Source organism: Garra rufa, chromosome 2 (genome assembly GCF_049309525.1).
Source record: "Garra rufa chromosome 2, GarRuf1.0, whole genome shotgun sequence".
NCBI classification, from domain to species: domain Eukaryota; kingdom Metazoa; phylum Chordata; class Actinopteri; order Cypriniformes; family Cyprinidae; genus Garra; species Garra rufa.
Genome location: NC_133362.1, coordinates 69,417,504 through 69,425,386, shown reverse-complemented (window position 1 = coordinate 69,425,386; position 7,883 = coordinate 69,417,504). Strand labels below are relative to the sequence as shown.

The 7,883-nt window shown below is 33.3% G+C and overlaps 1 pseudogene; it reads left to right on the top strand.

Annotated features, from left to right (window-relative positions):
* The window catches only part of LOC141325708 (uncharacterized), a 486,213-nt pseudogene extending 479,558 nt beyond the window's left edge, over positions 1–6,655 (top strand).
* Positions 6,656–7,883: the final 1,228 nt, after the last annotated feature.

Genomic DNA, 7,883 nt, shown 5'->3' with positions numbered 1-7,883 from the left:
CCTTGTTTGATCTGTTCATAAAAAATTCAGTACCACTTTCTTTGAAACCCATATTTATAATACATGATAAAATACTATAATGAATGCATAATGCATTATAAAAAACCTTTTTGTATGTTGTATTATATCATGAGTATTCATAAGAACAGTTTTGATGCATTATAATTTCTCTTTATTTGTGGTTATAGCTTTTAAGAGTATGATTACCTCCTCATAGATTTAACATATTACAAGTCTCGTATCTTACCATGTTACGCATGTCACTTTACTTAAAGCACAGAGAGCACTTATAAGTAATAATAATAACACTAATAATATTTCTCAAAGAGCTATAAGTTGATGTATCAGATGAATGTGTAACATGACACATTTGTTTTATAAGTTTGATTATTTTGAAGGTACCGTTTAGACAGCTTTTGATAAGTAACTCTGAAACTGCATGACAGCTAGCAGTAATTATTATTAGTATTATGCTAAATATATTCTAACCATGTATTTTGATGGTTCCCCAAAAGACAAACTGATATGTAACTTTGCAAGTATGTGAATCTTCTACCTAGCCTAACCTTAACCCAAGTCTACTAATACTAGACTAATAATAATTAATAATAAAGGGAGTGTTAATACTAATAATACTAATAATAAAGGGAGTGTTCGTGTAGTTGGAAAGTTGCTTCTAGTCAGTAGACCAGAGGGCCCATCATAATAAAATATATTGAAAAAAATATATATAATAATAATTGGTATAGGATATAGTCCATTAAAAATTGCGTAGATTTAATATGCCGCCCATTGTGTCTAATAAATAATCATATTCTTAAAAGTTATAACCCCAAAAATACTTTAGTATTTTGTAATTGTTATGATTATTCATGAGATGATACAACATATTATACGATTATTATTATTTATTTTTTATAATGCATTCATTACAATGCCTTAGTAATACTTTATAATGGATTATAAATAGGGGCTTCATTCTATGCAGAATTTAAATGTTTCTTACTAGATCTGGAAGTGGTTTTGCTGCCCCATCTATACTTTAACAGACTGATCTGCTTTAAAGATTGTTTCTATTACAATTAACTAAATCTAAAGCAGCTTGAAACTCAGTATTAATATAACTTTCAAATAATGTACCACAAACAGTCATTAAAGATGAATGAAGATTAAACACCAACCTCCTTGTTCCTCCTGTTTTATTCTCAAAGGTTCTGGTTCCTCCTGTTTTATTCTCAAAGGTTCTGGTTCCTGTTTTACTCTCCAGATTTCTAGTTCACTCGTGTTCTCCTCACTCTCCACTTTAACAAACTCCATCTTCACAGCAGCAGATCTCAGATCAGCAGATACTTCTCCAGATATTCCTGCTCGCTTCCAAACCTAGACACAGCTGTGAGGATGAGAATATTACAGATATTTACTGACTTGATTCAAAAACTGTATTTTTCTGTTTACAGAAACTTCATTTCTCACAGACTGAACTAAAACAGAATCCAAACAAAACAACAGAGAGCAGTGAAACTAATCTTCTTCTTCTTAGGTTTAATGGTGTTTGTCAAACAGAAGTGTGTGTGTTAGTGCCACCCGCTGGACTGGAGTGAGAAGCGCCGAAAGGAGGGAAAATATTACGGGGAAATGACTTTGTTTGTCTACAAGATGCGCTATTTTTTCTTTTTTCTTTTCTTTAAAAAAGCCGATTTGCGCAAATAAATGAAAATGACTTCAAATTAAGACTCACATCATGGTATTTGATCAGCATCAACAGTCTTTGTCAGTGAATATTAAAGGAGAAAAAAAGAGAATAATATGCTTTCCTACAATATACAAAAAAGTATTTAACCCACAATGCCCCAACCTCAATCTAGTTTAACTGAGTCCCTACAGGATGGACAAGTACAAAAACATTTGAAAAATGTGTCTACCCTTGATTTCCTTTTCCCATCCTCTCTGCCATTCCTTTATTAAACTTGATTATGACCTTTTCTGCATCTTTAATTGGCAAAAACCATGTCAACATATTCAGTTGTTACTCCTCATCTTCCCTTTTAACAGTGAACAGTTCAGTGAATAAATACAAGATACAATACCTGCTTTACTAGAAACTTAATCTCTAGAAGTGCATTCATTAAAAAGTATAATTGTGTACGATCAGTGTTATGATTTTAGTGAAGTTACAAGTTTTGAAACCAAAATACCTGCAACATCCAGTTATACCTTTAAGAAACTCAGAAGAGAAGATCAGGAGACTCTTGATTGAGATGTTACTAAAACACTCCATCACTGTAGTTTTATTCAGATTTCAGGATCATCATTAGAAGATAAAATATGCAAAGGATGTAAGCAGTTACAGGGATTTGCCTAGATTTTCAGCGACTCTAATCCAATCAGCAGAACTATAGACTCATTATCACAGAGATCAGGGAAAGTCTCACCTTCAGCCTCTGCATTCATATTTAACTCAGATATTGATCAGAAACAAAAGACACCAATTAAAGAAATGAGGCAGAAACATCAACAGCCAATAAAGACAAAAGATGACACTTACCATGATTTCACATTCATATTCACACACTCCTAAAGAGAGATATATTCATTTAAAACGAACTGCTCACATCCCTTGAATACTGTGTTTAAGCTTGTGATCTGAGAGCTTTGTCTTCACCTGTAAGAATGGCCTCCTGAAATCTGAATAAAACTCCAGTGATTGAGTGTTTTAGTCAGTCTGGATGACTGCAGCGACACACAGGACCAGCTCAAACAAGAGTCTCCTGATCTTCATTTTCCTGCAGGTGTATTAAAGGTATTTTGTTTTCAAAACATTTAACTTCACTAAAATCATAACACTAATACAACATGACATATTTGATTTTTTTTCTGATGGATGTACTTCTAGTTAAAGTTTCTAATAAACTGTTTATTGTGTCTTGTATTTATTAGCCAAACTTTTCAATTTTAACAAAAGAAGATGTTATGTTAAATGTTAAAAAAAGAGGAGTAACAGCTGAATATGTTTTTTCCAATTAACGAAACTGAAAAGGTCATAATCAATGGACTATTTTCCTTTTAAATTTGCCATCATACAACCTTGGTAAACGTTACACAGCAGCATTGACTAGTTTAATGTGAATTTAATGGCAAGGTATATAAAGCATAGTCTTATAAATGAACATTAATAAAGAATATTATTAATAGATCTACAATGTTAGTAACTTTAGAAAAGCATCATCACATGAGTACGAAATTCTATTCTATATACAACATTTCTATGATATATTTGTGATTCTAGAGAGCAGTGCACCAATGGGACTTTTATTTTGCTCTGGTGATGTGACGTCATAAAGATGCGCCGAGCTCCTCGTCTGTTTGTGATTCGCCTGAAGAAAGGTTTGTGCTTTTAAAGTTTTTAAACAAATGGACTTTGTTGCGTTTTTAAAGCGTTTTTACAAGCTATGTAAAATAAATCATCCTTATTAAATATAACGTTGAAATTCTTTAACCAGTGTTACTGAAGACGTTAGCCTTTAGTAACAGCCTTTAGTCTCAGTTCGCTCTCTATATCATGAATCAATCGTGTGATGATAAGAAGTCATGAGAGAAACTGAGAATCCGAATCATTTGAATCGAATCATTTGTGAAATGATTCAGTGATTCGATTCAGCGGCACGCGGACTACAAACGACAACAACAAACACAAACGAGTGAATCACAACCGAGAATGATTTCATGAGAGTGTAATAAATTAGATATGATGTACAAATAATTGAATACCAAATATAAATCAAAATAGCCTAAAATTATCATCTAAATATGAACCTTTGGTGTTATTTGTATATATTTTATAGTTTTTATATATTAATTAGTCTACTCTCTGACTGTCTAACTAGTGCACTGACTACTGAACTAGGAGCTGAATGACAAGCAGAGATCTAGTTTGCATAGATTTGTCTTTCTATTAATTATTCTCATCTTAAACAGGACACAGTGAACAAACAGAAAAACTCCTGAAGAATCAACAGAGATCCACTTGGCACACTATTATAAAGATGGCATTTATTAAAGAGGAGAGTGAAGACATGAAGATTTTAGAAACATTCAGAGTCAAGCATGAAGATACTGAGGAACAAACAGGTTGGTTTTTATTCTCAAAGCTGGACTCACTCATTTGATCCTTATTAAAATGTCCAGCTCTATAGAAAAAAAAACATATTTTGTGTAACATTAAACACAGTATCTACTTTTGATTAGAAAACAATGAAAGCGGTATCTGACCAAAAAAAAAAAATGTTATTTTGCTTGAAGCAAACAATGACACTTCAGTTTTTAACTTGACATTTGTTTTATTGTAAGTGATTTTTTTCTGCTGTCATCAAAAGTGTGATATTAAAATGTAAATAGCAGTGAATGTTCATTACAACAAGCAATAAATAATCATATTTCAGAAACACCAGCTTGTAGCTTGTTTTACTGAAGATGCAGGACAGCCACCAGTAGTGCATTACAATAGTCCAGTCTAGACGTCATGAATGCATCAAATAACTGTTCTGCATCTGAAACAGGTAACATGTTCTGTAATAGTTATTCATCTTGTATTTTAAATATGAAATGACGTTACATGTACTTTGTTACTCTCCAACTCTGGAGCCAAACAATAAAATAGAAACCGAAAATCTCTCATCGTAACCTTTGTGGGTTTAATTAGGAAATATTTCTTACTTGAATGCTGCTTTTAAATTCTCTAACGTGAAGATAAACAAGGCAGATTATGTGTGGGTTTTTTAAAAGGAGTGGTTTTTTATCATTATATGGTAGTTGTGATAAAAGCACAACAATATACATGTTACAAATAATTGTTTTTAGTTATAGCTATAATTAATTATTAAAATTGGAAGGAAATGCGTTTAATAGAGACAGATCAGTAGCAGTATTTGTATCAATGAGACTGGTTTTCAAAAACAATTGGCTACTTGGTAAAAAGATGCCAATAAGCCACATATTTTAAATGTACAATCTTTATGTTTTCTTACATTAATTTGGAGATTCAATGTGAAATTGTTTATTGTCAAATAGTTTTTTAATTAATTGACAGCATTAGTCTAAGTGTTTTGATGTCTGTTGCTTTGTGCCTTTAAACTGTTGTTAACTTACATTTTTCTCATTTCACCTCAGACCTGATGGCACTGAAAGAAGAGAGTCAAGAACTCAACGAAACAGAAGAGAAAGATGATTTCAAAACTGAAGTAAAATCAATTAGTTGCTCACAGAATAAAAAAACATCCTCACCAGAAATAAATCAAAAACCACAAAGTACAAATCTTAATTCTAACATGAGAATTCAGACTGGAGAGAAACCTTACAGCTGCCAACAGTGTGGGAAGAGTTTCATCTTAAGTGGACATCTTAACAGTCACATGAAAATTCACATTGAAAAGAAGCCGGTAATATGCCCTCAGTGTGGAAAGAGTTTTACAAAGAAAAAAAAACCTTACTGTCCACATGAGAATTCACACTGGAGAGAAGCCTTTCATCTGTAAACTGTGTGGGAAGAGTTTTACACAGAAACAAAACCTTACTGTCCACATGAGAATTCACACTGGAGAGAAGCCTTTCATCTGCAAACTCTGTGGGGAGAGTTTCTCACAAAAAGGAGTTCTTGAGACTCACATGAACATTCACACCCAAAAAAAGCCGTTCATATGCCCTCAGTGTGGAAAGAGTTTTACAAACAAAAATAACCTTACTGTCCACGTGAGAACTCACACTGGAGAGAAGCCTTTCATCTGTAAACTGTGTGGGAATAGTTTTACACAGAAACAATACCTTACTGTCCACATGAGAACTCACACTGGAGAGAAGCCTTTCATCTGTAAACTGTGTGGGAAGAGTTTTACACAGAAACAATACCTTACTGTCCACATGAGAACTCACACTGGAGAGAAGCCTTTCATCTGTAAACTGTGTGGGAATAGTTTTACACAGAAACAATACCTTACTGTCCACATGAGAATTCACACTGGAGAGAAGCCTTTCATCTGCAAACAGTGTGGGAAGAGTTTTTCACGAAAAGGAGTTCTTAAGACTCACATGATAATTCATACCGATAAGAAGCCATTCATATGTCCTGAGTGTGGAAAGTGTTTTACACTGAAAGGTACGCTTGATAACCACATGAAAATTCACACTGGAGAGAAACCTTTTAACTGCGCTCAGTGTGGAAAGAGTTTCAAGTATAAAACAAGCCTTGATGTTCACTTGAGCATTCACACTGGAGAGAAACCTTACACCTGTGAACAGTGTGGAAAGAGTTTCACGCATAAAGTAAACCTTAAGGTACACATGACAGTTCACACTGGAGAGAAACCGTACAAGTGTCTTCAGTGTGAGAAGAGTTTCACATGTCAGAGCAACATGAAACGTCATTTGCAAACTCATTCTGGAAAGGAACTGCCATTTTCTTTAATGCAAGAAGAGGTTTAGAAAAAGGAGCAATTTCTACAATCATCTGCTCATTCATTTTGAAAGACATTCAAGTGTAGTCAAAGTAATAAAAACATTTTCCATCACACTTACAGATATGTGAAAAATCATGCAAATGTCAGACTTTGCCTGTGTTCCTTGTTCAAGAGTGTAATGAGAAAAAAGGTGTGTGAAATCAAGGATGTTGCTAAATGTGGGATGCATTTGATCACTTTCATGCATCCTTCATCTCTTTTTGTTTAACATAAGGCTTTTTTTTAAACTGTGGCCATACCTGATCATCTGCTTTACTGTAGTTTCAAATATTAAGTTATATATATATATATATATATATATATATATATATATATATATGTGATTACAGTAGATTCCCTCAAAGTGTGACTATGACGAGTATGTCACTCAATTCCATGTGTTGATTTCTCTGTATCAAAATATTAGACAAACTTTTACCTTGCTCGGAAAAGCAATGTAACCTGAAGATTATAAATGAATTGACATAAACTGAACAAAATTGATTTTAAGTGTGTTTTAGCTTATTGTTAAGTTGATCTCAATGTAATGTTGTTATATCTGTTTACGTTTATGGACTTTATCAGGAGAAGCATTGAAATATTATACTAGGTTTGTGCAGGTCTGTTTTTTAATCTGCACAGTTCATTCTTTGTTGTGCTTCCAGTAGCCTATATTTACAGTAGATATACGTACTGTTTACTTTCTAATTGTTTTGCTACAATAAACGATCCTAAGCAGTTGATCTTCATTAATTTTCTTGTTAATTATACATAAAATAAAGTATTTTTAAAAAATTGATTAACCAGTTGTATTCAGCAGTAAAAATTTTCATACCCCTCCTCCATCTATGCACAAATAGCTTCTCATCAGCCCATTATATTTATTTTCTTTTGGCTACCCAGCCAAGCTCCATTTTACAACTCATCACTTTAAGCACATACTTCAAACACTTCATTCTCATTTGCACAGCATTTTTTCTGTTGCCAAATTACACAGTTCGCTCATACACTGTTCACACAGTGTGTAAAACTTTTCACTCTTTGCACTTTCAGCCTCTACAATCTCAGTACTTTAAGAACCTATCAGTTCTTGTCTTGATTTCATGATGTGGTCCACTTCTTTTTGTACAGCTTATAGCCTTATATCACTATTACCTTCATAGTGTCACGACTATATGTAACAAAGAGGTTAGAATTAAATGAAAGTTCTTTAATAAAATCCACACAGGTAATCAGGGGAACATATATCCAATAGAATCTAAAGACATTTAAGACAAACAGAAACAAAGAAAGGTGAAGAATAAGTCTGTAAACTTGATATAACTCCCCTTTCCCAGAGGGTACATCTGACGTAGTATCATAATCAACTGGGGAGGGGGATTGGCCCCCTGGAGG